We start from the raw sequence: 26,524 nt of genomic DNA, 5'->3' as shown, positions 1-26,524 counted from the left end.
CGAGCTAAATCAGTCTCCTTTGGCTCCCGGACAGGCGTGGGAGGGGGAGAGGAGCCTGTGCTGCAGATCAGAAGGTGCTGCAAAAAAACCAGAGGGTAGACAGAACAGAAGAAGGGGAAGGACAGGAAGGCGACTGTCCTGGCTCCCCCTTGATGTTTATGCCTGTGGCCATCACTACACCCTCTGGCAGTCGATTCCATATTATAATCACCCTCGGTGTAAGAAGGTAAGATCTTCATGCCGCACCTGGAGGTTGGCAACCCTAGAGCAGACACTCCACCCTGTGCGTTGTTTTGACTGGAGCCAAGAGGACTCCGGAAGTAAAACGAATGTTGTCATTGAATACCTGCAGTAATGGGTTTAAACTATGTGGAGAATGATACTGGCTACATATGGGGGGGGGGGGATGTCAGAGTAGTTCAGCAGTGGGATGGGCTGCCTAAGGACATGGTGAGCTCCCCCCCAATGGCTGTCTTCAAGCAGAGGCTGGACAGATCCTTATCCTGGATGCTTTAGACCAGGGGTAGTCAAACTGCGGCCCTCCAGATGTCCATGGACTACAATTCCCATGAGCCCCTGCCAGCAAGCTGGCAGGGGCTTGTGGGAATTGTAGTCCATGGACATCTGGAGGGCCTCCGTTTGACTATCCCTGCTTTAGACTGATCCTGCATTGAGCAGAGGGTTGGAGCAGGCCTATATGGCCCTTTCCAACTCTAGGATTCTGTGAGTCTAATATTTCTTTTTATTTGTTCTGTTCAGAGGTTGATACCCTACTCTTCTCCCCAACGGGGACTCAAAGCGACTTGCAACAGCGTTCTCCCCTGCCCCCATTTTATCCTCACAACAACCCTGCAGAGTAGGTTCACCCGAAGATAGGGACTGGCTCAAGGACAAGGTCCCAAGGCAGATGAGGGATCTGCACCCAGCTCTCCCCACTGTTCTTAGTTGCAAGAAGAGGCAATATCACATAGGTGTTCCCAGAAATCATTCCAGGGTCCAGGAGCAAGAGGGGGAGGGAGCCATCTTAAGAATGTAGGTGACCTTCAGAGTGAAGGTCACGTGCAGGGGCAGGCTAGGGCCGAAAGAGGCTCTCATCATGACGCGCTTCCCTTGGACAGCTAGTCCATTCCAGCTTGTTTTGGGAAGATCTGGGGAGACTTCCAGGGCACCAAACAGAGATGGTAAATATTCTGTTTTCAGATGAGCCCCCTCCCCGGTCTCTCTGTTTGGCAGCCCTTGTCTAAATATATCAAGAGTGGCAGAATGCTGGCGTTATAAATATCTCTTGTACTCAGCCCCGCTGGCATCTCGCCCCACAGAGCGTCAATCCCGAGTCCTTCCTAAGAAGGAACAGGAGGGAACAAACAGCTGATGGGTGGCATTTGGATTCCACCCTGTCCCTCAGTTCCCGAACACTGGAGAAAACTTTCCGGGAATTGCCTAAAAAGAAAGGTCCTGTTGTTTGTGCTTAACGGGATCTTGTCTTTCTAATGCTCTTTTGCGAGTTCAGCCTAAGCACTGAAAATATTTATTGGTTAATTAGTGCATTCATCTGCCTATCTCCCCAACGAGACCCAAAGCAGCTCTTCGCGTTCTCTCCTCACAACAGCCCTGCCAGGTATGCCAGGCTGAGACTGGCTGGCTGGCTGGCCAAAGCAGAGTAGGGATTTGAACCTGGGTCTCTTAGGTCCGAGTTGAGCACGTTAACCACTGCCTGTTTGCATTGCTCGCTGCCAAATGTCCTGGGGCTATGAACCCTTTTACGTGCATATACATTGGTACTTAGCACAATAAAAACCCCATGCAAAGCTAGCTGGAAAATCCTGCACTACCCATGATGCAGCTGGCCACGACCCAGCGATACGGCCTTCTGATTTGCTAGCCTTAAACTGTGGAACTCTCTGCCACAGGAGGCATGACTGGCATCATCTCCGCTGGCCTTCTGCATAGCCTCAAAACCCATTTGTTCTAAAAAGACAAAATGGACTATTACGACCTTGAGGTTTTCATGCACATTTCCTTTTTGGTGTTTCTTTAACAGGACTGTAGCTTGCTGTCCCTTTCCTAATCATTACACGCACCCTGGACGTGTTTACATAGAAAGGCAGAATACATGATTGAGGGGGGAAATAAAACACACAGCCCTTGCGTGTTTACGGACATACCCGGGTTTTCTTACAGCCGATCCCACTGTAACCGGAGCAAGAGTCACAACAAAGGTCCCCAAACGCTTGAACTTGTGAGAAACACTGGATGTGTAACACAGCTTGTTGGGCACAACTATAGAATGCCTGTCAAAAAATGGCTGTAGGAAAACCCAGGTAGTGACAAAATGGCCGCCTCCAGCTTGCCTTCTATCACACGGTGAAGATCTTCATACTGGGGTGGCAGCTGCTGCCAATCAAATCTCCAATGGTTTTTGCAGGGCAGAAGTCCTACCTGGTCAAAAACATTTGCTGGGTGCCAGAAAAGATGTTGGGAGGGGTGCCATGGTGCCCCCAGGCTCAGAGGCGCACTGCACATGCTTGACAGCCAGGTTATGGCAGTGACAAGAGCTTCCAGATTGAGCTCAGATGAAGAAAAGGAGGAGCCAGTTTCTTGGAGAAGAAAACCGAAGTTGGTTCCCACAGATTCTCCCGTCATCAGTTCGATACTTGAAGTCCGCATGCCCTAGGCTGGCCAGAGAGCAGCTGGTTGCCTAATGATGAGGCTACTAACTTTTGCATCTAAGTGTATTTATTTATATCTCCTCCTCATGCCCCAGTGAGGACTCAAAACGGCTCCTCTCCTTTGTTTTACCCTCACAACAACCCTGTGAGGTAGGCTAGGCCTAAGGTGACCTGGCGAGCTTCCCTGGAAGAAGGTGCATTCGAAGCTGGGTTTCTCTGATCCTCGTGGGGTTTTCTTTCTGCTGTTCCCCATCACTACAAGTGATGTGCTAATTGGGGAAAGCAGCACGTCCGGTCTCAGAGGGCCACCTGTTGAACATGCTGCTCAAATCCAAGATGACCCCTCCTCAAAAAAAACTTTTTCCTGGGGAAAAGGCTCTCTTCCCAGTGCCAAGGAGTCAGGAGCCCCCAGAGTACCGCCCCTACCGGAGAGCCCGATGTCTGCCTCCTGCTTCCCTCGCCCTTCTGCTTGCTTTCTTGGCCCCATTCCGCACACATAGGAAAATGCACTTTCAATGTGCTTTTGGCAGCTGGATTTTCCTGTGCGGAATAGGAAAATCTACTTCTAAAGGGCATTGAAAGTGCATCATCTATTGTGTGCAGAATAGGCCCTTGATAAGAAAGAAGCTCGCCCTTGAACTCAGTGGTGGGATTGGCATCTAGGCCAGCTTCGCTCTGCAAGCTACTTTCTTGCCTCCTTTGGGGACTTTCCCCATAAGTCTCCCCAGCTTCCAACGGAGGGGCCAAGAAGCCGCAAGGGGCAACTTTGCTTTGGGGATTCTCTCTCCACCGCCCGCCCCGTCCTGGCAAATGGGGCGAGGGAAGCAGACTCCCGAAAGGACTTTCCCGACGTCGGACCAAACACCTCCCCTCGCCCCCGCCCCCGCCACGCGTGTCCGGGAGCTCACCTCGCCGCGTGCGCCCCCGCGTGGCGGAGGCGGTCCGTGGCCGTCGAAGCCCCGCGCGGCTCGGCCGTCTGGCGATCCCGGCCGCGGCTGCCGCTGCCCAACCCGTGCGGACCCGACCCGAGGGGGCGGAGGGGGCGGGAGAGGCACAGCTGGCTCCGACAGGGCGGGCCCGGGAGCGGAGGGGAGAGGAAGGGGCGGAGGGGGCAGCCTCCGGGGGCCGATCTGGAGAGGGTGAACGGCGGGCACGAGTTGGGGACCTAGGCGCCCGCCGGTCCCGGAGGCGTGGAGTCCTGAGCTCGCTGCCACGCAGCAGGTGGGTGTCCGGGATCGCCCGTCTGCAAGCTGCGGAGTCGAGCCGAAGCCCCCCGTTGTTGATCGGGCGCTTCTGGAAAACGTGGCTCGGAGAGGAGCTGTTTTGACGCTCGCTTGCGGTCGGGCGCCGCCTCTTCAGCCCGCCCTTCTAGAGGGCCTGGCCGGCGCCCTCCCTCCCTCGCCCGGGATCTGTCCGCCTGGGTTCGCCTGGCTTCAGTGTCTGCAGTCTCCACCCCGTTATCGCGACCGCCAGCGCGACCAGCCCTTTGTGGACGGCCTCAGCGCAGCGTTCTTGGCTTGAACTTGGCGTGTTTCGGGCGCAACTGGCCGCTTCGCCCCATCCACACGTTCGCGGGTCAGCTTGCACCCTGCCTCCCCTAAGGAGCTCGGCCTGATATTTATCTGGGAGCAAAAGGGTTAAACGCACACCCACGCACACACACACACAAGATGGGTCCCCAGTGCTCTTTGCAAGCCATTGGATAACACACACACACACACACCCTCCCCAGCAGATGTGATAATGGGAGAGGAGTCATGTTTGGAGTGCCTGCTGCTTCTGCAGTTGCTGAATGCACAGGTGCCCAGGCAGGGTGGAAAGGTGGCGACCCTTCTGCCTTGGGCAAAACCCCCACTCATATTCAGCATCTGTACAGTGCAGTCTGAGGGGGGCGGGCTGCTAAGTAAGATGTGGAGCCATTGTGTTAAGGCAGTGGTTCTCCACCTTCCTAATGCCGCGACCCTTTAATCCAGTTCCTCATATTGTGGTGACCCCCAACCATAAGATTATGCACCGAAATTAGACCGAAACTGACCAATGGCGTGAAGATCCATTGTTCACGATTGTATATAAATTGGTTTTCTCCCGGGGTTTCTCAGTTCAGTTCTGCCTCTTGTCCAACCATGCCGATCTTGCTCTTTTCCGCTGCTCCAGACAGATGAACGGTTTATCTCAATCTACCCTGCAAGGCTGTGGTGTGGATGGTGTGTCCCCCCCCCCCCGGCCAAGCTGCTTGCCCTGCCGCGTCCCCTGTAAAAGGGTCATTCGACCACCACAGAGGTCCTGACCCCCAGGTTGAGAACCCCTGAGTTAAGGAAATTTGGGGCTGAGGGAGCATGTGCAGAGCGTTTTATTTCTGCAGGTCTAGGGCAGGCCCCACAAGGATGTCTCCTGGCCGTGGGGCACAGAGGGAGAGCGTCTGCTGGCCTTTCCTCCAGGGCTCTGAGCAAAGGGGTCAGTTGGATGAATGGCCTCTAGGTAGGAAGCAATTAGATGCCGAAACCAGCATGGGAGCCAGCCTGGTGTAGGAGTCAGAATGTCAGGCCTCGATATGGGTAATCCAGGTTCGAATCCCCACTTGAGCCAGTCACACACTTTCCATTTAACCTACTTTGGAAGGTTCTTGCAAGGCTGTAAACCACTGGTTCTCAACCTTCCTCATGCCACAACCCTTTAATGCATTTCCTCCTGTTGTGGTGACCCCCAACCATAAAATGATGCAAGGGTTCTTTCACAGAAATTAAACCAAAACTGACCAGTGGCATGAAGATCCATTGCTCATGATTGTATATAAATTGGTTTTCCCCCCAGGGTTTTTCAGTTCAGTTCTGCCTCTTATCCCACTGTAACTATCTCATTCTTTTCTGCTGCTCCCGACAGACGAATGCTCTATCTCGATCTACCCCGCAAGGCTGTTGTGTGGATGGTGCCCCCCCAGCCAAGCTGCTTGCCCTGCTACGACCCCTGTGAAAGGGTCATTCAACCCCCAGAGGCAGGGGAAGTCAAACTGCGGCCTTCCAGATGTCCATGGACTACAATTCCCAAGAGCCCCCTGCCAGCATTCGCTGGCAGGGGGCTCTTGGGAATTGTAGCCCATGGACATCTGGAGGCCGCAGTTTGACTTCCCCTGCCCAAAGAGGTCCCAGCCCCAGGTTGAGAACCAGTGCTATAAACAGAGGAGAGGAGAATGTTGTAAGCCACTTTGGGACTGGCGTGAAAAGCAGTAAACAAATAAATAGACAAGTGCTTCCCCCTGTTATTAGATTATGTCTGGCTGCATCTCAAGCTAGAACTAATATGTTTTAAAATTAATTTTATATGCATCCCGTTCAGTTGTATGTGTTTTATCTTTGCTGTATACCAATAAAGGTAGTAGTATTATTAATAGATCGTCTTGCACAACTTCAGTCCGTAAGTGGGAGATCCCTTTGGGTGCCTCAATCTCCCCGTGTTGTTGTTTTTTTTGTTATATAATCAGCACAAAGACAGGGGCCTTAGCCTTCTTCCCTTGGCTGTGCTAGTTTTCTGTTTGCACAGAGATCTTCACTTAATGGAACATCCAAAATCGGAACCTGCCGTTGGCCATCCGAAACTATGAATGTGTGAATGAGGCCTTCGTTTCAGGAGTCTGCTGTCATTTGCCTCTGGCCTGTTTTTGGGTCTGTACGCTCTGAGTTAATCTGAATTTAATTTAATCCGTTTAATTCACTTATATCCCACCTTTCTCTCCAATGCGTGCCTGAGGTGGCTCCCATTGTTCTCCTCTCCTCCATTTTGGCCTCACAACAACCCTATTAGGTTGTTGTTGTTGTTAGGTGCGAAGTCATGTCCGACCCATTGCGACCCCATGGACAATGATCCTCCAGGCCTTCCTGTCCTCTACCATTCCCTGGAGTCCATTTAAGTTTGCACCGACTGCTTCAGTGACTCCGTCCAGCCACCTCATTCTCTGTCGTCCCCTTCTTCTTTTGCCTTCAGTCGCTCCCAGCATTAGGCTCCTCCAGGAAGTCCTTCCTTCTCATGAGGTGGCCAAAGTATTTGAGTGTCATCTTCAGGATCTGGCCTTCTAAGGAGCAGGCAGGGCTGATCTCCTCTAGGACTGACCGGTTTGTTCGCCTTGCAGTCCAAGGGACTCGCAAGAGTCTTCTCCAGCACCAGAGTTCAAAAGCCTCAGTTCTTTGACGCTCGGCCTTCCTTATGGTCCAACTTTCACAGCCATATGTTTCAACTGGGAAGACCACAGCCTTGACTAGACGCACTTTTGTTGGCAGGGTGATGTCTCTGCTTTTTAGGATGCTGTCTAGATTTGCCATAGCTTTCCTTCCCAGGAGCGTCTTTTAAATGTTTTAAGCGTTTGCTCATGGGAACTGTAGTCCATGGACATCTGGAGGGCCGCAGTTTGACTACTAAAGCTAACAGTGGTCAATAAGCTAACTAATAAGCTAATTTTTGTATGGAGCATGTTTTCAGATCCTGGCTTGACCAGGCCTAAGTAACTACAGTTAGTGGAGTGGACTGTGTTCAAACAATCCTTCTACCTGTAGTTAGTTTGCATAAACATTACTTATGTAAGCATCTTCTTACTTCTGAACCGAGCTGGGGATAATCAGTAGATTCAGCATCCCCACCACAGATTCTCTCTTATGCATTTCAGTCGACCTTAGAAATATTAAAGGCCTTCAATTCATACAATACACCCCCTGTGTCCATGGGGTAATTTAATACATGACCAGCAGAGGGAAACCCATTTCCAGCTATGGGACCGAACACGAACTTCCAGGAATCATTGTAAGGATGAGATACAGGATGATTTTGCCAGTTCTGCGGGATAAGTCCATTTCCAGGGCTTCTGATTTTGGCTGCTTGCTCCATCCCTGCAGTTTTGCTGGCAGCCTGGTGCATGGATGAAGGTTGTCCTGCCTAGGTAAAAGGTAAAGGTATCCCCTGTGCAAGCACTAGGTCCTGTCTGACCCTCGGGGTGACGCCCTCCAGCGTTTTCATGGCAGACTCAATACGGGGTGGTTTGCCAGTGCCTTCCCCAGTCATTACCGTTTACCCCCCAGCAAGCTGGGTCCTCATTTCACTGACCTCAGAAGGATGGAAGGCTGAGTCAACCTTGAGCTGGCTGCTGGGATTGAACTCCCATCCTCATGGGCAGAGCTTCAGACTGCATGTCTGCTGCCTTTCCACTCTGCATCACAAGAGGCTCTAGAGATAAATAAATCCTGTGGACCAGAATTGTCCTGCCTGGAGATAAATAAATCCTGTAGACCAGAATTCTGGCTCTTCTGGCAAGACGGAAACATGGGTAGAGGATCAAATTTCAAAACTTGATCACAGTCGTTCAGACCAAGTTATATGAAGTTAATACATAAAAGACCAAAAGAATATGGTCATTTAATATAATACAATTTAAAACAGATCATAAAATAGAACTTAAAACTATGCTAATTTCAAGCATCGGATATTTATGGCGGCAGCACAAAACTTAGCCAGCTGAGTTGTCACCTGGGGGGACTCATCACTTAGCAGCCTCTTGTTCTGGCAACTTTTGAAGGAGTGGCTCAATCAAGTTGCTACGAATGTCTACATAAGCAGGGCAGTGGAACAATATATGCTCTCTTTTATCAATTTCGCCACTCCCACAAAAACATTGCCCCAGTGTAAGGGGAATGTTCTTACAGCGACCCTCTACAAGAGCTGAAGGCAAGATGGAGCATCTTACAAGGGTAAATACCCTTCTTTGTTTACTTATTACCAGCTGAGACAGATAAGTGGCAGGGGCCAGGGTAGAGGATCCAAGAAGCCTATTTGGATAAATAGAGAACTTCAGGAGGAGCTTAGGAAGAAAAAAGTTGAATTTAAAAGGTCGTCACTTGGAGGAGGGCGGGGAGGAGTTCCTGTTGGCAGCAGGGAATAGGATCCACAGTAGTTTAAGTCCACAGTTTAAACTACATGTAGAATGGTACTGAGTAGATATCATCAGGAAAAATATTTTCACAGTCAGAGTAGTTCAGCAGAGGAATAGGCTGCCTCAGGAGGTGGTGACCTCCCCCTCACTGGCAGCCTTCAAGCAGCAGCTGGGCAGATCCTTATCCTGGATGCTTTAGACTGATTCTGCATTGAGCAGGAGGTTGGACTAGATGGCCTGTATGGTCCCTTCCAACTCTAGGATTCTAGGATTCCAAAACTTAGGCCTTTATAACTATTGTTCGTCTCAAGGGCACCACAAACCTCTCACTTGGTTCTTGAGAAGGAACATTAGGAAATGTTCCTAAGAAACTGAGCAAACATTCCAGTTCATCTGGTGAATGTTAAATTTGAAGATTCGGTGATTCCCATTTTTTGAGACTTTTCCCAGGAACAGCGATACCATTTTGGAATCTGTCCAGTAATTAAGCCAAGAAGAGCCTTTTCCCATTCTTTACAGAGAATTGTTAAAATGTGGAATGTGCTGCCAGAGGAGGTAGTGATGGCCACAGGAATGGATAGCTTTAAAAGGAGACAAAACCAATTCATAGAGGTCACGCCTATCAGTGGCCACTGGCCATGGTGCCTAAAGGCAGTCAACCTCTGAATACCAGGGCAAGGGGCAGGCCATAGCTTCAGTGCCTTTTTTTTTTGGCTCTCCAAGGCTGATTGGCTGCTGTGTGAGACAGGTTGCTGGACTAGATGGACCACCAGCCTGATCCAGCAGGGCTCTTCATTTAAACCAGTGGTTCTCAACCTTCGTAATGCCGCGACCCTTTTATACAGTTGTGGTGACCCCCAGCCATAAAGTTATGCAAGGGTTCTTTCACAGAAATTAAAACGAAACTGACCAATGGCGTGAAGATCCATCATTCATGATTGTAGATAAATTCATTTTTTTCCAGGGTTTCTCAGTTCAGTTCTGCCTCTTGTCCCACCATGCCGATCTCGCTCTTTTCCACTGCTCCAGACAGACAAACGCTCTATCTTGATCTACCCTGCAAGGCTGTTGTGTAGATGGCGCCCCCCCCCCAGGCAAGCTGCTCGCCCTGCTGCGACCCCTGTGAAAGGGTCATTCAACCCCTAAAGGGGCCCTGACTCCCAGGTTGAGAACCACTAGATTAGATCAATTCGATCAGCTTTGCGGGGCTCATGATTTTGTAACAAAGGTGGTCCAGGAAATGGAAATTAATTTCGCTGCACAAGCTGAGTCCCACCCCCTAGCTGCAGGAAGGAACTTCCCTGCTGGGCAGCAGATGCTCTTAGACAGGGCCATTCTGTACAAATCTCTCCATTTCCCTGCCCAAATCACATCATTTTGTGCAAATCTCTCCGTTTCCTGTCCAAATTGTATCAAGGCAAAAGACAGATGTGCCCATGTTGCTTCTGATGACGTGGGGCAAGATCTGCAATAGTTTGTGCTGGGATAAGAAAAGAAATATGCTCATCTTGAAGGTGCCGCCAGACTCCCGTTTGTTCTTGCCGCAGAACAGGGCAGCTGCCTCTCTGGGGCTTGGAATTGCATTGTTTTCTTTATGTGTGGGATAGTGGACAGAATGTGGGCATGTTTGGTAGGCCAGGGACCTCCAACATGATGCTCCTGGTGTCAACCCAGTGTTTTTAGAAAGTGAAGTGAGCGGGTCCAGTGGGGTGTTGGTCCCTGGAGACTTGATTGGCTGCGTAGACTTTCTTTTTAAAGTGGCTTTGGCAGCAGGTGCCATACGACACCACATGGTAGCCATTTTGTAGCCAACTCCACCTCCTGGGGCAGCCATTTTGTGGCTGTGCTCACCACAGTATGTCAGAATCACAAAGGTGCTTACAGGCTTAAAAAAGCTGGGGGATCTTTGTAGTCGATGAATCATCCGTTTGTTTGTCTATCTGTTTGTTTATTTGATTATTTGATTTCTATCCCGCCCCTCCCAACAAGTCAGCTCTGGGCGGCTCACAGAAATTATTTAAAAAGATAAAACCCCATAAAATCCCTTAACAGTACAGTACAGTACAGATGGCGACCCCTTATTCAGTACAACTGATCCCATCCCTCCCTTATCTCCTGCCCCCGTTCAACCGAAGGGTCAGTTGTCTTCCATTGGGAGCGAGGCATCCATAAAGAGGGGGGATCCTCTGATGGAAACGCCAGGGCTTCCACCCTGTCCTGAACCATATGCTTGGCGGAAGAGCTCCGTCTTGTAGGACCCATTCCACCAGGTTGGGGCCAGGACTGAAAAGGTCCTGGACCGGGTTGAGCCCAGGAGGACATCCCGTGGGCATCCCAGGACAACCAGCAAATTCATACCCGCAGAGCGGAGAGCCCTGCGGGGGGCATAAGCAAGCAGGCAGTCTCGCAGGTAAGTAGGAAGTCTCCACCCTTGCCAACCCACTTGAGATGACCCTGGAGGTCTCTTCCAACTCTATTGTTCTATGACTTCAGCTTACCCCATCCACTGGGTCAAATGATCAGTTATGTATCCCATGGTTGTGTTTTGACAACCAAAAGGGGGAAAGGGGATTGGGTTTTCTGTTTGGCATTGAAATGTCTAGTCCCGCATCTGGCTGGAAAACTGGAGGTATTCTTCAACGCTCTTTGTCCCATGTGCTGGTGCATGGGCCCCTGTGTGTATGTGTTTTCCTAGGTCAGCAGTCTTGGAAGGTCATAAACAATCTTTCTTTTTCTCTCCACCACCCCCGTAGACATAGCAGTCCTAGAGCACAATTCTTGTCCTGGCCATGGCTGAGTTATTCTGGGGGATGAAACGGGAGGTTATATCTACCCACAAAGACAGGCATGTCAAACAGGCATGGGAAAAACAAGGAAGCATCATCTGGGTTGGCAGGTCATTTCCACTGGAGAAGGGGGTGGGGAGAGGCAGACTTGAGATCCCAGGCCCCACTTAAGTGTTATGTCCCAAAAGGTTGGCCGTAAAGTCCTATTGTCAGAGATGGAAGTGATGAATATCCCCCTCTCCCTGTAGGGTTGGCAGTTGTGGAAGAAAGATTTGATCCAAGGGCTGACCCCAAGTCTATCTTATATAGGGTCATCTGGTAGAGGATGAAGGGGGTTGCAGATCCAGGTTGGAAACTCCTGGAGATTTGGGGATGTAGCCTGGGGAGGCCAGGGACCTTAAAGGCCACAGAGTTGCCCCTCCAAAGCATCCATTTTCCCCAGGGAGATTGATCTCTATAGTCTGGCAATAAGCCGTAGTTCTGGGGAATTCCCAGGGTATTTCCACACATCGGTAAAAATAGCGTTACGCCAGCTGAATGGTGTAGCGCTAAATATTATTGCGCCTCCGAGCCCCTCCTCACCTTTTTGCTGTCTCGCTTTCATCTGCAGCCTTTTCGTGCTCCTCACCCTCCACATCAGCTGCTGGAAATGTCGGAAGAGAGCAACATGCTTTACAAACGATTCTCTTCCACCTGTCAATTAAGCCAGGCAGCCAATCCCCTTTCTCTGTGCTTTAAATGCCCTGCAATGATCGCTAATTCTGTATAATTCATACTTTTCCGTTTAAATGCCTATGCATATAATCATAGATGCATAGCATTTTTGAACACAACCCCTTATGGAATCATGAGTCTTTTGATACTTTTAAAAATTAATCTAATTCCTGAATTTGGAGGGGGTGGAACTTTCGAGAAGCATGCTTTGTTTTACAACTTTTGGGAAGAATTCTTTTATTTCTGGCATCGACTGCATGCTTGTCCAGCTATTCGTTGCTCCAGGATATTAGACATTTAAAAAAAGACATTCCCATCCCTGGGAACAAGGGAGGGGGAGGTGTGTGCGAGGGCAGAATAAGGCAGGTGCCTTTAGCATGTTTGAGCCTCCATAACTTCCCTCTGCTGCTTGCCTGCTGGTTGTTCTCTTGTAGCTCATGCTAAATAGGTTGGGGAATCCACTCTATGAGATTCCGCCACTTGCGCTTTAAAATGGAGGATGTAACCAGCTGGTAACAGCCCAGATGCTGGATGTTGGCGACATCATATGGAGGGGCAGGAATATAACGACTACATTAGGTAAGCATTTCTCTACATTTAACAGGTGCGGAAATCCATAATTCTCATATGATAATATACAGACAGACTTTTAGTCCTTGAACACATGCATCTGCCTTATTCCTAAGTCATACCTTTGGTCAGTCCAAGTCCGTTCTGACCACTCTATCTGGGAGCAGCTCTATTTGGAAGGAAAGGGATTGCGATTGAAGCCGCTTTGAGACTCTTTCAGGGAGAGAACGGCATATAAGAACCAACTCTTCTTCTTCAGTATTATCAGGGCTCTCTCAGCCTCCCCTCCCTCACAGGGTGTCTGTTGTGGGGAGAGGAACGGGAAGTCGACTATAAACCAATTTGAGACTTCTTCTGGTAGAGAAAAGTGGCATATAAGAACCAACTCTTCTTCTTCAGTATTATCAGGGCTCTCTCAGCCTCACCTCACCTCTGTTGTGGGGAGAGGAAAGGGAAGGTGACTGTAAGCTGCTTTGAGGCTCTTCTTCTTCTGAAGAACCAACTCTGCTTCTGCTGCTGCTGGCTGCTCTGACGGTTCTTCTCCGTCCCCTCCCAAAGCCTTCTTCCGAACAAAGCCCGGCTGTGTGAAGGGAAATGCCAAGGCTGAGGCGGGGATCCCCACTCTCAGGGCCCTTGGCCAAACAGCTGGGCCCATTGTCCTCCCCGGGGGCTGGAGCTTCCCTCTGCCCTGAGCTTCAGAGCGTGGCATTTTGAGCTGCCAGGGCCAGCTAGCCGGGGCGTCACATGGAGGGGAAAGCTTTTGAGCATGTTTGTAGTGAAGAGAGGGCATCAACCCCACTGGAGCTGCCAGGTTTTCAAAGAACAGTTCCTGTGTTCCGAAGAGGCTATTGAGAAATCCTGGCCCATTCTAGATGCTGGACAACACAGCCAGAGAGTCAAGTTATGCGCCAATATTTTCTATAGGAATGACATTTGTCTCTGTGTACCAGACACCTTGCCTCCAGAGTCCTCTTGTAGTAAGGTCAGGGGACCAGAAGGAGCGTGGAAAAATGTTTCGTTTTAATTTATTTACACCCTTCCTTCTTTCCCCCCAATGCTTTTTTCACAGCAATGCTCTTTCCTCTCCTCCTCTGGAGAGGAGATGACTGAGAGGGGATCTGATCACCACCTTAAAGTATTTAAAAGGCTACCATATAGAGGATGGAGCAGCATCCGGAAGAAGTTCCTGACAGTAAGAGCGGTTTCTCAGTGGAACAGGCTTCCTCAGGAGGTGGTGGGCTCTCCATCTTTGGAGATTTTTAAACAGAGGCTGGAGAGCCATCTGACGGAGAGGCTGATTCTGTGAAGGGTCAAGGGGGTGGCAGGTTACAGTGGATGAGCGATAGGGTTGTGAGCGTCCTGCATAGTGCAGGGGGTTGGACTGGATGACCCAGGAGGTCCCTTCCAACTCTATGATTCTATGACTCTATGATTCTTCCCTTTGACCCTCACTGCAGCAACCCTGTTAGGCTGAGAGTAAGTGACTGGCCCAAGGCCACCCACTGAGCTTCCACGATATAGTCAGGATTGCAACTGGGGCTTCTCAGGCCCTAGTCCAACATGCTAATTGCTGATCCTAGGGCTGCCAACCTCCAGGGAGTGGCTGGAGGAATCCTAGGATCTTCAGTCCACAGAGATCAGTTTACCTAGAGAAAATGGTTTTGGGGGGAGGTTGGTTGTATGGCATTGTACTCCATTGTAGTCCCTCCTTTCCCTAAACAACATGTTCCTCTGGCTCTGCCCCCAATATCTCCAGGTATTTCCCAACCCAGAGATGGTGACTCCAGCTACACTATGTGTGCAGAGAGAAAGCAGGGCAGAGAAGTCCAGTGTGGTCTTTGGACGAGAGATGTTTTGTGACTCTCCTCTAAAGAGCCCTCCTGGCAGCCACTTCTGGACTCTTGATCCTGAGCTGGTTGGTGGTTCAATAAATCAATTGGATCACAAAAGGATCAACAGAGATGGAGGTCCGTGGCTGAAGATGGCCTGGTAGGACTGAACGTCTCCTGCAAAAAGGTTGCAGAAGAGCACCACGTCTTCAAACGCCTGTGAAATTAAGTAGGGGGATCCCATAGGATATCCCAGAGTCCATCCCATAGGATATATTGGAGGGATGGGGTGCCCTCTTTGTGAGCACCTAGGCATGGATCCCTTGGACCAATATTTCTGAAATTAGGTGGGGAGTCAGGGAAGAGCCTCCTGGAGCTACCCTGACATTTTGGAGGCTGTATCTCAAACCCCCACCCTCCCATGCACCAGGAAAGGCGGAGAATCCAAAAGAGCACTCCTCTTTATATCTAGAATTATCAACCTCCAGTAGGGGCTTGAGATTCTTCAGGAATTACACCTCATCCCAGACAACTGAGGTCAGTTCTCTTGGAGAAAATGGCTGATTTGGAGGGGGACTCCAAGGTTTATAACCTTTTGAGGTTTCCCTCCTCCCCAAACTCACCATCCTCAGTGTCTTCGAATCTCCAAGAATTTCCAAAACCAGAGCTTGTGTATTTATTTTATGTTCAAGGGAAGAGAATATTTGTACAGGTCCTGTAGAATTGCAAAAGAGACCACAGGCCCTGAACTGCCAACAGGAGGGCATTCCAGAGGGTTGGGGTCAGGACTTAAAATGCCCTAGTCTTTGTTTGTGATAACTAGCTATGTTTTTGGCTGGTGCCACCAGCAGATTGGATGCCTAGGAATGTAGCACTCTCCTTGGGGTACATGGGAGGATGCAGTCTCCCAGGTCCGATGGTTCCAGATCGTGGGGTCTAAACCTTGAACGTACTCTGGTATGCGACTGGTAGCCAGTGCAAGTGGCAGAACACTGTGTGGATGTGTGCGCAGCAAGGGGCTTTCATTAGAACATGCACAACTGCATTCTGGATCCAGAGTAGGTTCAAGGGCAGCTCCATGTAGAGTGCCTGGTGGTCATCCACTCTAGAGGGGAGCATTGCATGGATCACTGTGGCTAGGCCTCAAGGTGACAGATACGGCACCAATTGCTTAGCTTTGCACAGCTGGAAAAAAGACCATCTGTGTAACCCAAGCTACCTGGGTTTTCCATAGATTACAAAGCATTCAGGAGCACTCCCAAGCTCTTCATGGATGGGGTAGAAGCCAATTGTACCAGGCCCAGCACTGGGAGCTGGCAACCTCAGCTGCCTTCCCCTCCACACACACACACAGCCCAGCCATAGGACATCCAACGTTGCTGGATTCAATTTCAGTCTACTCTGTTGGTCACCAGACCAATTTTACGTGTGGAGGATTCTGGTCAGCCTTCCATGAGGAGATAGAGCTGAGTGTCATCAGCATACTGGGGACAACCCAGCCCAAAACTCTGAACAAACTATACAAGGGCGCACATAAAGATATAAACAAGATGGGGGAGAGGATAGACCTCTGTGGGACACCGCACACCAATGTGTGTAATCTGATGTCTTCTCCCCCAGTTCCCACTCACAGAGAAATGAGGTCAATAGGGACAAGGCTGCTCCCTGGATACCCGCAATGGCAAGGTATTGGGTAAAAAGGTCATGGCCAACTGTGTCAAACACTACTGAGAGATCTAAAAGAACCAGCAGTGCTGATCCACCTTGGTCCAGCTGTCTCTGGAGATCATCCACCAAAGCAACCAAAACTATCTCCATCATGTGGCCCAGTCTGAATCTGTTGGCATCCCTATCTAAATCCCTTGTGTATAGGTCTGTGAATCATATTCCAATAGTCAAACGTGGCCCATCAGCAGATCTCTAAATCTATACATTGGGGCCATGCTGATTATAAACAGATAGTTCTGCAAACTTGAGGGAACCCCCACATTGCAGAACAATCTCAAAACTTATACATTGTAAGGGTTAAATCTACTCCAAGTCTGTACACATTCAGAGGAGTTACTTCTGGATCTTTGCTGTGGTTGTAACTGGTTCCCTGTTGTGGTTCCTTGCTGCCAACATGGGGGAAGAGAGAGGGGGAAGATTGACAGAAAAAGGGTCATGGGAAAAAGAGAGGGAGTGAGGGATTGACAAAGGGTAGGGAGATTAAACAATGGGACTATTGATATAAAAGTGGGGAGAGGAAAGGATGCAAAGGGGTAGGAGAGCCAGCTTAGTGTACTGGTTACTTATCTGTTATCAGATGTCGACCCCTATATCTCATATAGGGTGGCACTTTTCGCTTTGGCTGCCAGGAAGATCTGAGCTAATGGATTTTTACAGGAGCCTCCACCTCGATACACCATTTCATCCCTCTTATTGTAACTCAGTAGTCCATGTTTACAATATTATGTATGCAATATTGGAGAAATATTGTTTTATTCCTATTTGTACCATATTGTTTTAATTTTGTTTTGTAATGGCCTTTGGCTATATACAATAAATGTTATTATATCATATCGTATTGTATCATGTAGAATTTAGGAGTGTGGACTTCTAATCTGTGAATCCAGGTTTGAATCTGCGCTCTCCCACATGCAACCTGCTAGGTCACCTTGGGCTTGTCACAGCACTGATAAAGCTGTTCTGACCAAGCAGTAATATCTGGGCTCTCTCAGCCTCACCTCCCTCACAGGGTGTCTGTTGTGGGGAGAGGAAAGGGAAGGTGAATGTAAGCTGCTTTGAGACTCCTTCAGGTAGAGAAAAGTGGCATATAAGAACCAACTCTTCTTCTTCTTTGTTACACTTTATAAATAAGCCCTCCCTGCAGGAGCTAGCACTGTTCAGGGTGAGGCCGGTGGACCTTACAGGTGGGCTTTTCAGTCAACGTCCCCCAGCTATGGAACTCCCCGTCCCATGAGATCTATGGAAATGTTTCCATGCCTTCTGTAAAATATATATAACTTCCAGAAAGGCCTTTGAATGATGGATTGGGCTGACATTGGTTTACCATTCCCTATATTATTTAAGGCTGCTTTTCATGTTATTAATGTTTTATGGTCACCGTATGATGCTTTTAATGGTTTTGTGGACGGAGAGCTGTCTCCAGTGCCTTGTCAAAGAAGGAAGGCCTGGTATAAATCAGAGCAGCAAAATTTATGGACACAGAAGCTTTCGTTCCAATCACGGTGGCTCAGTTGATCAAAGAATGGTCAAAGAATTAAAAAAAAACCTTTGTAGATGTTTCCCCTGCAGGCCTTGGGTCAGCAGGTGGCTCTGGCCAAGTCCCTTTTGGGGAACAAAAAAGCTGAACCTCATTCCTAGCCAAAGGCAGGGCTCCCAGTTCAAGGTTACAAAATTCCTGAAGATGGAGGTGGTGGAGCCTGGAGAGGCTTGGGTTTGGGGAGGGGAGGAGTATAATGCTAACAAGGCCACTTCTCAAAGTGTCCAGTGTCTCTAGGGAAACGTAACTCTGTCACCTGCAGTGGTAATTCCAGGACAGCTCCAGTCACCGCCTGGAGTTTGGCAACCCTAGCTGAAAGGGTGGCTGGTTGGTCGCCGTGTGCCAAGAACATACGGCTTCAGATGCCAGGCCAGAAGGGAAGGAAGAGAAGTAAACAGAATTCCAGCTCATTTCCAGGCAAGAGAGGTCAGTTCCTCTGGGGAACACGACCACTTAGAAGGGGGACTTTATGGTATTATAGCCCATTGAAGTCCCTCCCCTCTGCAAGCCCCACCCTCTGCAGGGGCCACCCCCAAAGCCTACAGGTTTTTCCCAGCCTAGAGCTGGTAACCCGACACTGCTGTGAGTGAGTGGGTGCATATTGAAGGTTCAGGATTCTCTCCCCCCACCCCCATTCTCTCTCTCTCTGCAGATCTGATACGGGGTGAACTCAGCTGAGGTTGTGACTCAGTACATCAGCAGCATGACACAAACCAGGTTGTGAGGAATGCACATAAAGCAATGACTAAGGCAAGAAACGAACAGTACGCTTCATGGCACCCCGGGGGTTTGCACTGGCCACTTGGAGATCCTCCTAACCGTTACCCCATGCAAACTCGGCACCAGAAAATTAAAATTATTGTAACTTTGGGGGGTTAATAATTTTCACCATCCTATGCGGGGGGCGGCGGCAAGAGCATTCCTCCCAACTGCAAGCCCCCTGAACATTAGCAAATGGTTCTAGGATAGACTATTTAACAGTAAATTTGGCAAATGACCCAGGGGCCAACATTCCCATGCAGCTTTCTAAGATCGGTGGGAACCCTCTTGAAATCGGCTGCACCACGAGGTCTTGGCCCTTTAATTCCTCAATAACCCTCCATGTTGGCTTGGGGAACTTCAAATCAGTTTGCACCCGCAAAGTCAGTGCTAGAAAACCCGTTTTAAGTTTTGCCAGCCTACGTGGATTTTTATCCAGCAGAGGGCCTCCCTGCATCAACAAAAGAATTGCTTAGCTGGTTGGCAAGTTTGTGTACTAAAGAGGCAGAGAATCAACATGAGCTAAAGGCAGAGGAGGAGACACCGTACATTGTGTTCTACTATCTAAACAAGGCCTGTGAGTATGGTGTCATCTGGTATTTGTAGCCGGTAACGAGAAGCTCACACTCTGTTGCCAAAGTCTAAGCAACTTCCTAGTCCTCAGGACAGGAAAACTGCCTTGACAGCTGTGAGAGTTGCTGGTGAGTTTGCATCTCTGCATCATCTCAGACACAATGTTGACAAGGAGGTGTCCACCTGGGACAGCCCAGGATGCAGGAGTTTGTTTTTTCCCTTGTGAGATCTGGGCCCCCATTCCGCACACATAGGATAATGCACTCTCAATGTGCTTTGGCAGATGGATTTTCCTGTGCGGAACAGGAAAAATCTACTTCTAAAGTGCATTGAAAATGCATTATCTTTTGTGTGCAGAACAGGCAGGATAATCTACTTCTAAAATGCATTGAAAGTGCATTAACTATTGTGTGCAGACTAGGCCCTGTTCAGGTGCTTAGGTGTTCTAGGAGCACCTTTTTCAGGTCTCGGAGTGGGCTCAAAGAGAGGCCATGGAGAGAGCCAAGAAGCATTAGGATAGCTATTACAGTGTTACTGTTTCAGTGTCCAACTAGGATCTGAGAGAACCATGTTCAAATCCCCATTTGTGTCCGCAGGCTTGCTGAGTGAGTTTGTGCCAGTCACCTACCTCATAGGGTTGTTGTCGGGAAGAGAGGAGAATGATGTTTTGGGTCCCCTTTTGAGTGAAAGGCAGAATATAAACAAATGAATTAAATTAAAATAGGGGAGTTTGTCAACTCCCTGGACTACAGCCCTGTATGCAGCAGAACAGGTGTCTCACACAGAACTGCTTCCCCCAAATTACTTCTATCAGTATGTTCTGAATCTGAGAAATTTAAGGGAATTTGCCTCCTTGGTGGGTAATGCCAGGGTTGGAGTTGCCCCTGCCTTCTCCAAAAGATGCTAACCAATTTCCAAAGAGCAGCTGGGAACGGTAATCATCTTCAGCATTACCAGACCTGGGACCCATCCTTAATGGTCCGGCGAAGAGTACCGTGGTCCCTGCAGAGCAAATAACAGCCGGATCATTGGAGGAAGTGAGTCCAATCACATGCGAGAGCGAGAGAGAGTGAGAGAGAGTCCTTTCTGGGTCCCTGGATATCTTTGATGCGCACAAACACCCACAGGCTTTTAAAACAGTGAAAACATTTCCTGGATCAGTGAGTCGATGAATGACAGGAAAGGGAGGCTTAGCAGAAACAATCACCGTTCACAATGGAGAGAAGTAAACAGCAGGGGATTCCGAGGAAATGCCTGGTCAGGTTTTCAACGTATTTGCTTAATAGCTTGGGGTGGGGGGGGTGGGGGCGGGCACGGGAGGCGTGTCCCAGTTTGCAAAGTATTAAAAATGGGACCTGAGATAGAGATAGGGCTGCAAGCTCTGGGATGGGAAATTACTGGAGATTTGGAGAGGGCAGGGCTGAGGGAGGGGAAGGGCCGTAATGCCATAGACTACCTCTCCCAAAGTGGTCATTTTCTTCGGGAGAATTGATCTTGGTCACCTGGAGATCAGTCCAGGAGACACTGCCTGGCAACCCTGAATATGGACCAGGGGGAGGGGGGTGTTCCAGAATACGTATAGCATTCTAGAAAAGCACAGCCAATGGCGCGAAAGGTGAAGTTTATTGCTTTTTTTTTTGTTTAATGGTCACAGCCCATAAAGATTGAAAAGTTGATCTTCATAAAGCAGAGTGGAAGGATAGTGGTATACTGAAGTGTGAGTCCAGGTCCAAAAGGGTATCTTGGTTAAGAGACCCTTCTGTATAGATGCCTCTCTCAAACCACAAGTCATAGCCGGGTCATCAAGGAAAGCCTTCAGAGTAACAACAGAAGCCCAGGACTCCAGAGCTGCTTTCCCGCATCCTAAGTAACCCACTTCCAAGCCACTTTGGATGCACTTTGCAACCGGAATCTACTGTGTGAAATGGGTGAATCCACCTCCAAACAATTGCTAAAGGGCATTAAAAGCACATTATTCAGCAGGTTTGAAAGGGAGCTGTTTGAGCAAGAGCCGTGCTTTTTTAAAAATTAAGGATCATGATTAAATACAAGGTTTGGAAAGTTCTGGGAGTTCTGTGCTAGGAACTGAACTCCCAGCTATTCTAGATCAAGATCTGCAGGGAAGGAGATAGAAGCTTTATCTGCTGTATTTTTTCCTCACCCTGAAATGACTCTGAGAATCTGTTCTTTGTCTTGCTGGGAGAAAACATGTGTGGACCATCAAAATCCATTCAAACTCCTGAACGGGCATAAGATAGCAGCTCTCTGGGCCTATTTCAGCAGTCCCGATGGGCCTTGCTAGCCCAATCTCAGCACAGCTTGAAAGCTAAGCAGAGTCTACCGTGGTCTGTACCTGCATGGAAGACCACCAAGGAAAATCAGAGCCTGTGGGATGCATCCCACCACTCTGTTCAGCCATGCTGGAAGCCTTCCTCCCATCTAATGAGATGTCCTCTGCCTTAACTGGCTCATCCACAGGCTGCAGACCAAGAGAGGTAGAGAGACCATCTCTGCACCAAAACTACTGAAGGGAGGAACAGGCCAAGAATCAGACAACCATCAATCTAGCACCTTCCACTTCTCTCAGGGCATGCACAAAGAGAAGAAGGAGGCATGGCTTGCTCCCTATGTAGGCACATTACTAGCATATCCTTCCAAAAGGCAGCTAGCAAAAGAAAACCACAGCCCCCCACAAAGGTTCTTTAGGGCTCACAACAGAGCAGGTGGCCTTCCATGGCTCGCCTGGTAGTCCTGAAGACCATTGCTCTTTAGACAATGTCATCAAAAAATGCACAATCACCTTGTTCCTTCTGATACGTGCTTTGGGGAGGAGTAGTTGCAGGGCTTCTTCCTTACATGCAAGCAGCCTCAAGTCCAATCTCTACTTAAAAGGATCAGAGAGCAGGTGATGGGAAGATGCTACCTGAGACTCTGTAGGGCCACTTTGAGTCAAGAATTGGTAAGACCCATTGGGCCATGGCTCAGCAGTCATATATCTGCTTGGTATGCAGAAGGCTTCAGGTTAAATCCCTGACGTCTCCAATTAAAAGAATCAAAGAGTAGGTGATGTGAAAGACTTCTGCCCAGGACCTTGGAGTGCTGCTGCCAGATTGAGATGACCAGCCTTTCTCAATATTTTTATCATTGAGAAACCCCTGAAACATTCTTCAGGTTTTGAGAACCCCCAGAACTGGTGCGATCATGCAGAATATAGTTCTGAAGCATAGCTGTGTACATGCCAGCCTCGGGCCTTTCTCTTCCCACCCCCTCCAGGCCCATCATTGGCCTTTTTGGAAGGGGGGAAATGGGTCAACATGACCATCTATGGTCAATAAATGTTTAACAAATTTAAATATATATATAAAAGATTAATTACCTCCCATGCATTCGGGAAAACCCTTCCAGGGCCATCAAGAAATCCCAGGGTTTCATGAAACCCTGGTTGAGAAAGCCGGGAGCAGACAGTACTTACCTTGATGAACCAAGGATGTGTTCATACTGTCAGAATCCCCAGGTTTTCTGCCATGATTTTAATCCCTCCTATGGCACCCACCATAATTCCACCCAGCCCACTGGGCTATCAATATGCGTTAATGTAATGGTTCCCACATTTTTCTATTGCTCCATGTTGCTTGTTGTTTCACTTCATTCGTTATTGTTAATCTAAGTTACCTGTATTGTTTCCATCTTATGTGAACTGCCCTGAGCCTTGGGGGGGGGGGGGCAGTATATGAATGAATGAATGAATGAATGAATGAATGAATGAATGAATGAAATAAAATAATTCTGTTTCAATGAATTGATTCTGTTGCCTGCTTGACCTATCTTGCCCTGATGTAACACAGATGCTTTGATTTGACACCTCAAGGTTGTTTTCTGCCACTATGTTTTACAACTCCCTATCCTCCCCACACATTCCTTCCTGTCTCTTTGTTTAGTATCCCCCAGTTCCTAGACCTGTAGTTATAACAGCCAAATGATTTGTTTTGACTTATTTGAACTATGTTTGGTTCAAATTACCATGGGAGACAAACACCAATGCTGCTTGTTTTATGCTTGATGCTTCAGTCCTGACTTTGTCTTCGTTGTAGATGCTTTCATTTTCTTTAAATAAAGAGAACTTTCATTTGATGAGGTTAACAATGAAGTTCTCATACATACAAGGACTCCAGGCATTTTCACGTGTCTCAGGTGCTTTCAGTACAATATAACTAAAGGAAATCTTGGACCAGAGATGGTGGGGTTACTCAGCCGTGCAAATCTGAGACAGGAGAGGAGGAAGTAGCAGCAGAATGGATCTATTTGTAGGCCTAAGTTGGTCCATGACACCCTCCCCCAACTGAGTCAGAAATGTTTCAAATTATTTTCTTTTTTCTATCTGCCTCATATTTTGGCTACAACTCCCTTTAGTCATCTCTTTCCAGACAAAGACCCTGTCATGAAACAGATGTATTGGCTCTCCATTCCTTTGTTCCAATCACCAGAGATCCAAAAAAGACCCCACATTTTTATTGCTGTTTGATCTCCATAACTTTGACTTACAAGCTGTGAAGGCTCATCGCATTTTGCACATAGCTCTCAGTTTCGAGCTTTTTTTTGGGGGGGGGGGTCCTAGGCCGTGGATTTCCAGTAAATATCCCCCTTTCTACCAAAGAAACGTTCTCACACCAATATTTGAATGACAGGTGTCATTTCAACTTGGGGGTCGGGACCCCTTTGGGGGTTGAACAACCCTTTCACAGAGGTCGCAGCAGGGCAAGTAGCTTGGCCAGGGGGGGGCACCATCTACACAACGGCCTTGTGGGGTAGACAGAGATAGAGCGTTCGTCTGTCTGGCGCAGCAGAAAAGAACGAGATCGGCCTGGTGGGACAAGAGGTAGAACTCAACTGAGAAACCCCCGGGAAAAAAAACAATTTATATACAATCATGAACGATGGATCTTCACACCATTGGTCAGTTTCGGTTTAATTTCTGTGAAAGAACCCTTGCATAACTTTATGGTTGGGGGTCACGGCAACATGAGGAACTATATTAAAGGGTCGCGACATTAGGAAGGTTGAGAATCACTGCATTAGGAGACCATTAACGGATCATGGCCAAATGTCTCCCTCCGTTGGGAGGGGAGGGGGATCCTGATTTGTTTATTTAATAACCTAAGTAGAACCTTGCTGGATGAGACCAAGGGTCTCATGCATACTGTTTATATCACAGAGAGGTCAACTAGCTGCCCTGGAAGGCCAACAACCAGGGTTCAAAGGTCAAGGCCTTCCCTTGTGCAGTGGTTTACTGACTCCCTATATGGAGATTCCCGTTCGTTACCATGGCTACTAAGCACTGATAGGCCTCTCCCCCATGATCTGTCTAATGCGCAATGGGGGTTTGTTTGTCTTTCTACCCTGCTTTCCAGACCAGTGCCTTCCAAAGATGCTCATGCCAACTGAGACATTTCTGCTCATATATTTACAGGCATAAAAAGACACACAGCCAAAGGGGAACAGAACAGATATGCAAGTCCAAATTCATGTCCCGGTTGGATCAGGCTGGGCTTCCTGCCAAAGGCAAACTGAGAGGTCAAACACAGCCCCAGAGGTAGAGTTGTCAACCTCCAGTTGCTGGCTGGAGATCTCCTGGGATGTCAACTCATCCCCAGGAATTAGAGATTTTTGAAGGTAGATTGTATGGTGTCACACACTGCGGAGCTCTCTCCCTCTCCCACCCCTTCTCTCCACAGACCCCAGACCCCAAATGTCCAGGAATTTCCTGACCAGACCTGGTAACCTTACCCTGAAGTAGCTAAGCCAAGCTGAAACATTGGCAAGGGTGCAGGGGCTGCATGACTCAGACCTGGAATGTTAGCAACCACATAAGCAGTCTCACCTATCAGGTGTAGGCACTTCCAGGGCTAGGTGTTTTTTTTGGGGGGGGGGGCGGGGCTCAACTTGATCCTGGACCCCTTCAGCCCTCCACTGTAGAAGCCCCACAGGAACTTTTCCAGTAGGACTGGTCCACTCCTGCTCCCTCCCCAAACTTGGGTACAGGCAAGAATAGCTATCCTAGGGCCCTACGGCAGAATGTCTTTTCCACTTCTTCCTTGTAAAGCATTAGCTAAAGGGACCAGCACAAATGGTGGGGACCCCTAATTTCATCTTCTGGGATTAAGAGAACTGCCTCCCATGCTGATCGCTGTCAGTCAAGATCCCGAATGCCTTGCCTACGTTGATCTACTAAGTGCCAGTAAAGCAGCAGGGCACAGGACTGGGGTACCCAATGTGGCAGCCATTTTGTGGCTGAACCCATCATACTGTGACAGAATTCCAAAGGTGCCTCCAGGCTGCGAAATGTTGGAGATCCCTGGAATAGGGGCTCACAGTAAACGAGGGGCCAGTCTGGGTCCAGGCGGAGTTTGCTGGGTTCATCCTTAAGTCAATCACGATTTCTGGGATCCTAAAAGAAAAACCTTCTACAGGTATCTTTTGGAAGCAATGCAGCTACACAGTTGGACTTCAGCCGGGGCGATGGGCTCAGATTCACACTGGGGGGGCCGAGGCATTCATTGTGGGGAGCCCTCAGTAGGAGATCATAGAATCATAGAGTTGGAAGGGACCTCCTGGGTCATCTAGTCCAACCCCCTGCACTATGCAGGACACTCACAACCCTATCGCTCATCCACTGTAACCTGCCACTACCCTGCAGAGTCTGTAGGAGGCCTCAGTGTCAGTTGGGGAGGAAGGGATGAGAAAAACCTCTGTCTGAAACCTGCTCAGGGGCTGCCAGTCTGAGAAAACCCTTGATGGGACATGAGGAGGCATCTTCATGCATTTAGGAAAAGAGCCAGCATAATTGCTCCTAGAACATCTAAGCACCAGAGCAGGTCTCACGAGGAAAAAGCCAAACTCCTGCATCCTGGGCTCTCCCAGGTGGTCACCTCCTTGTCAACATTGTGTGTGAGATGATGCAGAGATGCAAACTCATACAGATCCTTGAGAGAACAGGTGAATCTGAACTAGCTTGGAACCTGTGCATTTTGTAGAGAAGATCGAATAGCATTTATCTTCCCCTCCTTCTCCAGTTTTAACCCTCCATTTGGTATTTTTTTCCCTCCCCAACTGCAGTTGCCCAGGTTGCAGTGTCAGACTAAGACCCGAGAGGCACAGGTTCAAATCCCAGCTCTGCCTGCAGGGTGAATTTGGGCTGGTCCCCCACCCCAGGGGTTCAGAAACGCAACTGAAAGCTTGCTTCCTAAATGGATGGAGTCCTTGTGGGTATGGTGAGGGCACCGCGAGGAATTCAATCATTTGATTTATTTATTAGATTTTTATACCGCCCTCGCATACGGATCAGGGCGGTTTCTCCTCGAGACAGGAGGAGAACGGCACCGTGCTGCGCGAGAGAGCAGACGGAAGTTGACATAAACACGGAGCTGCCTTCCCCGCAAAGAGATGTGTCC

General features: G+C 48.9%; 1 protein-coding gene and 1 long non-coding RNA gene across 2 annotated transcripts in view; one reads left to right on the top strand and one right to left on the bottom strand.

Annotated features, from left to right (window-relative positions):
• The window catches only part of FXYD1 (FXYD domain containing ion transport regulator 1), a 28,573-nt gene extending 24,392 nt beyond the window's left edge, over positions 1–4,181 (bottom strand). Inside the window, exon 1 of the mRNA XM_077337034.1 lies at positions 3,578–4,181. The gene's annotated coding sequence lies outside the window, so the exon portion shown is untranslated. The remainder of the gene's footprint in view (positions 1–3,577) is intronic.
• Positions 6–15,663, top strand: LOC143837343 (uncharacterized). The gene is made up of 3 exons (XR_013230959.1): positions 6–226; positions 13,720–13,842; positions 14,407–15,663. It is a non-coding gene; the product is annotated as an uncharacterized LOC143837343 (long non-coding RNA).
• Positions 15,664–26,524: the final 10,861 nt, after the last annotated feature.

The sequence above is a fragment of the Paroedura picta genome, chromosome 5, assembly GCF_049243985.1.
Source record: "Paroedura picta isolate Pp20150507F chromosome 5, Ppicta_v3.0, whole genome shotgun sequence".
NCBI lineage: Eukaryota > Metazoa > Chordata > Lepidosauria > Squamata > Gekkonidae > Paroedura > Paroedura picta.
This window is presented reverse-complemented; position numbering and strand designations above follow the sequence as displayed.